Source organism: Cupressus sempervirens, chromosome 3 (genome assembly GCF_028749045.1).
Source record: "Cupressus sempervirens isolate cs-2001-9-10 chromosome 3, ASM2874904v1, whole genome shotgun sequence".
NCBI classification, from domain to species: domain Eukaryota; kingdom Viridiplantae; phylum Streptophyta; class Pinopsida; order Cupressales; family Cupressaceae; genus Cupressus; species Cupressus sempervirens.
Genome location: NC_143120.1, coordinates 483,671,654 through 483,680,997, shown reverse-complemented (window position 1 = coordinate 483,680,997; position 9,344 = coordinate 483,671,654). Strand labels below are relative to the sequence as shown.

The 9,344-nt window shown below is 33.7% G+C and overlaps 1 pseudogene; it reads left to right on the top strand.

Annotated features, from left to right (window-relative positions):
* Positions 1–252: 252 nt before the first annotated feature.
* Positions 253–7,997, top strand: LOC149567276 (protein BREAST CANCER SUSCEPTIBILITY 1 homolog; annotated as a pseudogene).
* The last annotated feature ends 1,347 nt before the right edge of the window (positions 7,998–9,344 follow it).

The following is a 9,344-nucleotide window of genomic DNA, read 5'->3' as shown; positions in this document are numbered from 1 at the left end:
AATGAAATCATTATTATAATTAGTTTGATGATAGGTAGAAGAATTTTATTAATAGTTAAGATAGTTTGTTTGCAGGAAATATAGTAGCACTGTAATTTAAAAACCCAGTATGGGAGTAGTGTATGACCTGACCAAACCCACTCTACTCATTTGAAAACCTATTTTATATTTCATGAGAATGGTATATTTAATCATGATTGGAATCCTCACTGCAGCTATGTTGGTTTCAATAGACTTGCAGGGTAGATGAATATGGTACAGAGGAAGGAGGAAAAGTTTAACCTCTTAACAAGGTATGCAATTCTATAACTCTTTCAAGATAAGAAGCTTTTGATCGAAGTTACCCAAGGTATCATCTGTGTTTCTGATCGAAGATTTTGATGATAGCTTAGATGAAGTGATCATAGTGGTCGTTCATTATTAGAAAACTCAAATAATAAATGTTTTCTAATGACATTAATAAACACAAAATATATAAAACCACCTTTTTAGCATTACAATAACTATCTTGAGTTCCAATAGATCATACAGCTCTACCATAGGTGGAAATTGTCATTAATTTTTGCAAATCAATTTTTATGCAAGCAAAAAAGAAAATGGAAGAGTCATATATCATGTAAAAATCATTTAGAACGATCCTATACTTGCAGAGCTAAGTAAAATGCCATTTACAATAGTTAGAAAACAATTGTCAATGTATTTTTGTCTTCATGATAAAGTAATATTTATGTAAGTTAGATTGCCTAATCGATGCAACTGAACAATTCATTTTGTTGGAAGCTACCAGAGAACTTAAACAAAAAAAGAGAGCATAATAGTTGAAAATAACTATCCTACATGGATCCAGTTAAAGGTGTAGGAGCAAAAAAATATGAGGTGTTGAATGTTTGATTAGTTTCAACAAGGTTAATTGTTTATATCATGGTTTAATTATTTTGTATGACATGTTTGATTGGGATTGTAGCAAATTTTCTGAATAGATGTAATATAATATATTAATAGATATAGGAGATATTTGTAGGGCTCTATTTCTATTAGTTTCTAGCTTCTTTTGTAATCTATTTTTTATGATTAATAACATCATTATTGCTGCAATAATCTACTAAAACTTATACTTTGTTTTATGCTCTGTCTCTATACTATGATTTATCATTTAGATCCAATAGACACATGTTTCAGGAAAATAATAGCTGACATAGAGCACATTGTTGCAAATTAATGGGTATCTAAAATTTTCATTTTGATCAGACTCATTATAAGTCCATTGGACTCATTGATATTTGCTATTTAGCCTATCTTAATGTATAATTCCCAATCATAGCCAGCATCTTATTATATTTCCGTTTCATAGAATGGATATGGATCAGTTAGTTGGGCCCCTGCCTTCGATAATTGACAAAATTTGGAAGAAATAGGAGATAGCAAGGGCCGTCTATTGCTATTGAAACTATGGTAAAGGGATGAGGAGCTCATAGCTCATTACATGGAAGTGAAGGAGTCAAGAATTGATAGCATGAACAAGGAGATCTTCCAACTTGTTTGTTGCTACTTTGCTTTCAACTAGATTGTTCTCACTCTGCTCTTCACTACTGGTAGTAGTGCTCACACTTGTAGTAGATGGTGGATTCCTTGTAGCACTTCTTTGATAACCTCTGTGATTCTCATATGTGTTTTCTTGTACAATATTTTCATAAGGGGGAGAGTTTAGATGGGGTGGCTAAAAGATAAGGCTATTTTGAGAAGTGTGAGCAAGTGTATTCAAGAGCTGAGGATGAGGGGTGTGAGCTTTGATCTTTTCAAAGAGCCTCAAAATGCCAAGAGAATAAAGAGCTCTAGTGTGGAAACCAAATTGAACCATCTCAAATGGTGCTCTCAATAAAATGAAGAAAAAATATAAATAACTAGGCTTAATTTGTTAGGAAAAATTTATAACTTGTCCCCAAGTTTTGATACATTTAGAGAGGCCACACATGGTTTTTGGCTCACATACTAAGTGCCGAGAAGACTAAAATCACATCATTCAGGCATTCATATATTCTCACTCACTATATCAGGGACCACTTTGTCAGCTTGCTATGAATTGCAATACTGATTAGGAATTATTATTTATACATAGATAACATGTCCTTCCTTTCCCCACCAAATAATTCTACATTCCTATCTTCATCTACTTTCTTTCCTAGGATATTAGTCCTATACCAAAAGTATCAATTAGTTTTGAAGTCTCCAGTGGAAAGAAGCAAGGGAAATCACCAATTTCTACTTCTTAAGCACATTATCAGGGCACTCTATAAGTTTGTCAAAGCCCATAAACTAGTTGGGTATGATCTTTGCCAAAAGTGAAGAAGATATTTTGTATTTGAGGATCAGATGATGGGGAGATCATGTACTGCTCTTCCACTGGATGTCCCAAAAGGGCTTTGTGCAATGTATGTGGGTAATGAAAGAAGTCAATTTATCATCCCCATAAATTACTTGAATCATTCTGTATTCAGGGCATTGCTAGAGAAAGTAGAGGAAGAGTATGGATTTCATCACCAAATGGGATTAATCATCCCTTGCGATGAAGTTTCTTTCCAAAACTTGATATCTTGTCTAAGGTAAAAGTCTCCAATCCTCTAAAACAGACACGATTTGAACTTAATCTATGACAATTGTCTCTAGGTTTTGGTGTTGATGGGGTAAAATTTCTATAATATTTGATTCCTATCAAATATGCCAGTGTTTGACGCTTTGCGAACTTTGAATACTCTACTAAGGTTGTATTGTCTTATTGCATGAGCTTGTTTGAGGAAGCATGTGAATGTTCTTCTAATAAGTTGTGGATGATTCTATAAGGGTCTAGGATTTATTTACTTTTAATTTACCAACTTTCTTACAAATGTATTGTGAGGATGGTGGGGCATTGCATGTCTTAGATTTTTCCTAGAAGCTCAAGCTGTTGGATGTTTACTTATGTGCTGCATGAATTTCTTCTAAGAAAGTGTGGTCAATTTGGACTTGGGTCTGTGTGAAATTTATGGTCTTCATTGTAATGCTAGTTCTCTTTGTATGTTAATTACATTCAAGTAATTTGGTTTGTAAAATCTTCCAGTCCAGAAATTTTTTCTTTAGCTCATGAATGCTTAAGTCCCCAAAGTTTGAGTGGTTTCTAAATTGATTATACTTGCATAAAATTTAATTCTATTTCTATTTTTCCCTTGTAGCTTGAGCTTGTTGGATCAAGTGGCTTCACTCACCTGCAACCATGTGTTTTTGAAGTAAGTAGAGGTTTCCAAACGTAATAAATAAAAAATTTCAATTTTTTAATTTTTTTTGGATTAATGGTGGAGATTTACATGTTTAGCTTATATAATCTATATGTTGTTATTGAATTGGATTACATGAGTATTGTTTGTATCAATGATTTAGATCACATTCTGTGATCCATCATTAGAATGAAAGAGTCCATAAGAAGAAAAATGAATGAATTTGTGAACCTAAACTAACTAAAAAGATTTTTTTTATTTTAAAAAACTTAGATGAGAGAAAGCGTAAGAGGTGTCTGATAACTGTCAATTGATATGACAAAAAAAATATTAAAAAGAACAAAGAGAAAAAGAGGACAAGATACTACAAAAAATGTGTATATGTACATACATAAATATGTGTATATGTGTACACATATTGAAAAATAGAGAATATAAAATCTTAAACCAAACAAAAATAGAAAAAAAAGGAATAAGCTTATATATATTTATTAATCTTTACTTGCACTAAATTAGCTTACATGTCTTTCTGGTTTGTAGTGCTTGTATTTTGAGGTCTATAAAATCTGCATCTATATGCCTAGTGTGCAAAGTGCCACGTTCACGTAGAGGTAATTTGAAATCTCTTATTTTGTGTACAATGTTTTTGGAATAGTATTTAGAAGGTCTTTGAGCACAGCCCTACCAAATCACACTCCTCAATTAGAACCTAAAATAGGCTTGATCCTGTAAAATTCCATCAAATCAGGCTTTGATTTCTAGTTATTCATAGCCAAGGTCCTAGATTGAAATTTCATCCACTTTTGTATAAAATTTCATGATTTTCAATTTATTATAATTATTGAGAGCTTTTCACCAGTATATAATGATCTCCAAAATGGCTAGTCTCTTCCATGAAAATCTATTTACCATCGACAGCTTGCTAGGGTTATGGCCTTTTTAATTATAGATGCCAAGGGTGATGGTATGATGCAAAGCTCTGATTCTTTCCTTATCAAAATTTAATTATGTACACCTTTGTGATTGCAGAGGTTCATCTTGCACCTCACATGGATAGCTTAGTTATCATATATAGGAACATGAAAATTTTTGTTGGTGTTAAACTTTATGGTTTGCAACCTTGCATGTCAAAAGACTCTAGAGGTAAATTTGATTCCCCTACAACCCTCCTTGAATATGCAATGTTTTTTCTCTTTTCATTTGAATTTACCATTGTATGATACACAATACTAGATGACCTAGGCAAGGAGAATATAATTCCTTCTCCAAATGGCCTCAAGCGAAAGCCATCTGTGAAATCTGGGGGAAAACCGAAGAGGGCTAAAGGATGTGGTTTGAAGCTTTCTTGATTGTCAGTGGTTTCATCTCATCAAGCAAAAGAAAACACAAAAATAGAAACTATTGAACTAGAGTTTCCTGCTCTAGCTATTCCTAGTCCTCATCAGCTGGTGAAGCATTCATTCCCAACCAAGAAGAGAGTTCAACTTTCTTTATATCCACCTAGTAGTGTTGAACAAACACATCTTAGAACTATAAACAAGCCTTCCAACTCTGAAGACAAGGTATTCCAAAGTGAGGGAGGTGGTATTAAAGGAAATTTTCTTTTGACAAATTTAGATACTATACTTTTTATTCTGAAGGTCAGACATGTCTTCAATCAGAACCCAAAATAGGTGTGATTGCTCAAAATTCTATCAAAGGTAATCCTATGAATGACAGGGTCTTATTTGATGAACATGGAAATCCTTTACCATCACCTTTTTTTTGGCTCAAAGACTGTGAGATTGAAGAAGTTGATGGCACTCAGATGCCTAATTCTCAACCCACTCAGTTCACTCAAACTACACAGGCATCACCCTATGTGTGTCCATCTTTTAGCGATCTCAAGGATTCTAACGATGAAGGTTACCATCGAGAGGTTCAAAATGTGAGTAAACTCTTCCCTACTTCCAGTGTTCTATTAAATGCATGAATGCTATGTCTCATGGTTCTATCTTTGTTTTATTAATTGATGGAAATGAGTATGAACTTAGCCAAGTTTCTCTAAAATATTGGGCTTTGTAATGTTTTTAATTTTGTGGAAGAGGATATCAATGTGCTTTAGAAACACAATGGGTATTATATTTTCTCATGAATATAGTTACTTTGGTAGTGTGTATTTTATTAGGCATTGATAAATGCAAAAACCCATTTGTGCCTTACCCATATTGTGGCTTTGTTTCACTTCTCATACTGGATGGATGTGAGATTGGGATCAGAGTTCCTAACACCTTTGATAGTGAGATGTTTGAATCGACTCAGAGACCCTGCTCACCTGTGTTCAACTTTAGCCCAAGAAAACAATAGGTACCTCTATTTATTAGTTTTAGCTTAGGCTCTTTATGTTAGAACTTATCATATTTTAATTTTTTATCAGTGTCTGATTCATCAAAACTCGTCTTCAATGTAGTTTCCTAGAGAATCAGAGATTGTTCAGATGGAATTGAAGTAATTGGAAGGAGATGATGCATTACTTGTCAATGGTGTAAACAAGAGCCACAATGAAATTATTCCAGTTATTACAGTTGAAAGTGCAAATGGATCCGATATAGAAAAGGAACATGAAAAGGAAAATAGTAGTGAAAATGCTAATGTCAGAGCTATAGTAGTGCCAAAGAAACCATCCAGGAAAGAAAAGGTTAAGTTTTTGAATAGTGATGAACAAATTTTCCATAAAATGAAGAAAAATGGAAATGTTAAGCTCGAGGCAGAAATAGTTGGTGAAAATGCAGTTCGCAAGAAGAAGAGAGGGAGGAAGCATAAAAGGAGCAGTGGCAGGAATCTTAATAATTAAGGATTCTCTCATGTGAGAGATTCTTCTGTCAATATAGGTTTTGATGAGTCTCGACCAAATTTTAATAAGGAGTTGGCTTTTACAATAGCTAACATATTTGACATTATGTTTGGCTTGTCCACAAGTAAGCCTACAACTAATAGTTGTGTATCAAAAACAAATAGCGACATAGAAGTTAAGGATCAAGAAGGCCACCATCCATTGGATATTCCCAGCACTTCCTAGAATGAAGTACATGAACATATAACTATAAATTTAGCACAAGTGAGTCAAAATGGTGTTGGAAACATTATCGGTGGTGGCAATCTAGAGGAAACTATACTAGCTGACACAACTGAGCGGTAGCCAGAAGCCCTTGGAAATAGTTTAGGAAGTGATTCTAGCACATTAAAGAATCAAGTTGTCTATGCTTTTTTTCAAACATCTGGTAATTTAGAGGTGAGAGAATTTAGGTGATTTGCTTCCAGCATCCACGTGTTTTAGTTCATGGCAGTACCAACCTGCATATTATTGTTGCAATCTTCTAGGTTGCAGGTCAGATGATGCATTACAACAATGGAAGGACAGTAACTAAAGCAAAAGATATGTCATTAAATGTTGTGCATGTGCATAAGTTTTTTGCTGACTGGTGAGGATTTGAAAGAGTATAGTTTCATTCTTTTGAATATTTGACATTGACTGCTAAGTTTGTAGCCTATTACTCTCTTTTAGTGTCCCTTTGGGTTGACCTATATTATGGTCCATTAATTTAGCACCTGTAAACATATTTAACATTGATTAAAATATATTGGAATTCTTTGCACCAATTTCAGGGCACCAATTGTCTACTTCAAAACTGACTCTATAATGAATCTCGAGATGGAAATATCCAGAGGCACAAAAATCAAGTGCACTATATGTGGAGTGAAGGGAGCAGCTCTTGGTTTCTATTTTACAAAGTGCCATAGGAGCTTTCATGTTCCTTGTGCACTATCTAACTCAGAGTGCAGATGGGATATTGTGAGAAATGAAATTTTGTGCCCTGTACAAGTATTTCTTGCATTATTGTACAAGATAAACTAAGGTCTGAATTGTTGTTGGTTGATTGTCTTGGTGCCTACAAGATGATTATGTTATGCTATGCCCTACTCATGCATCATGCAAATTTCCAAAGGAGAGAAATCATAAAGCCACGAAGCAAGATAGCACTCTTCATACAAGGGGGAAAAAAATTACTACAAAGGCATTACCCTGCAAGTCATTGCTGAATTTACTTTGAGAAGTAGCAATAAAGAGTTATTTGAATTTCTCATGTTTTGTTTGATTGTGTTGATATTGTCTCATCATGTGTTTGACATTTGTAGAGGTAACCAAAGCTCTACTAGTATACTTGCAGTTCTGAACCAAGGCAAAGATGGACATGGCCTTTAGGTCTATCTTGCAAGTGGTTTTGTGTAGCTCTGCACTTGACACTATCCAAAGGGTATATAATGAGTTTCAAACTATTACAGTAATGCTATTGCAATTTGCTATCAATAAAAAAATATAATTTAAATGCAGGAAACTCTAAACAATTTTGCAAATCTCGTTGGTGCGACTATCTCTAAGGCATGGAGTCCAACCGTAACCCATGTAATTGCACTACTGATGCAAATGGTGCTTGTAGAAGAAAACTAAAATTTTTGATGGAAATCTTGGAAGGAAAATGGATATTGAATATAAATTGTAGGTTTTATGTTCCTATTGCTGATTGTTATGTCTCAGTATCTTTTTTATTAGAATTGACTGATTTTTTTCAAGATTCTTTAAAGTAAAAAACATTAAGTTTCAGCCATAATACATATTCATTGACAGAGTAATAATACACAGGGATCACATCATGCCTTAAAGAGGGGTCACAAGTTCTTGATAGCTTCTACATTGGGAGAGAGATGTGAAGAAGTGTAGGTTCAAGCACAAACCACATCTGATTTCATTGATTGCTTTGATGCCAAGCAGATAGGCTCAGCATTGCAAGGTTTATTTAATCAAAGTGGAGATGGAAATGAGGATATTTTTTATTGGAAAAGTGATGATCCCTTTTGGTAGGGAAAATTTTGATCTAGTCCATGACTTGGCAAGCTCTCTACATTCATATTTTATTATTTATATGGATCCATTGTTCCAGATTTTTTGTTTATAGCTTGGACATCAAATACATGTAAATTTTTCAAGGGTTCCATTGTTGTAAGTATTCTTCAGCACACAAAATTCTCAACATTTTCAATATGGGTTATACTAAGCTTTTATCATACAGCTTTATTGTATTCATGTTCCAACAATTTTTTTAAAGAAATCATGCTCAAATATATAAATTTATTTAGTCCCAAAAATTTTTTAGGGATATGAATTTCTCAAAATGAATTTTATGCTAATCATCTATAGGATGTAATTGAGTTATTGTCAAAGCTATGGTGTTAAGTACTTTGAAAGATGAATTAAACATTAAGTACTTTGAGATCTTAGGAGCCATGTGGTGAGTGTTGAGAACTTATGGTTCATGGGATTTACATTTATGTTTGCACATGTCCAGATGTTGAAGAGAATGGGATATTCAGATGTAATGAGTATGGCTTCTAAGTACACTTCTTTTGTAAATGATAGGTTACTAACCATTGTATGTTTTATTGGTTTGCAGGAAAACTTATTATAATTGCAAACAACTACCCTCCTCTTCATAGATCAGAAATAGAGTACTATGCTATGCTTGCAAAGATTGGGGTACATCATTTCAATGGAAGTAAGTTATTCTTTCTAAACACATTATTGGGAAAAATTAGAAGAGCCTCATACATCCTCTGGACTTGTAATGCCTTGTTTAGAGTGTTAATAGGCATGTTACTATAACAAACTAATCATTTTCTTTTTGTTTGATGATCTGAACCAGAAAGATGTCCTTTATATCTTGCATTACTAGTGTATAATGTCCTTTATTTCTAGAGTATCTTGATTTCTAGTTAAACACACTAACCAGTATTGTCTTTGACATTTATCATGTTTTTGGAAATTGAGAACATATTCTGAATGTGAAATAATATACCTCTCTACGTCATTAGTTGTACTGATGAATAGATGATGCAGTCAAGGATATTGTACATAGAGCGCGCGTGAGCTACACAAGCACAAGAACTGGTGAATGTGATAGACTATATTTTAGGGCTCTTAGCATGTGAATTAAGGCCATTAATGTTCAAATGATGGTGAATGGAAATGAGTTATTTTTCTCACACTTGCAGATGGATATG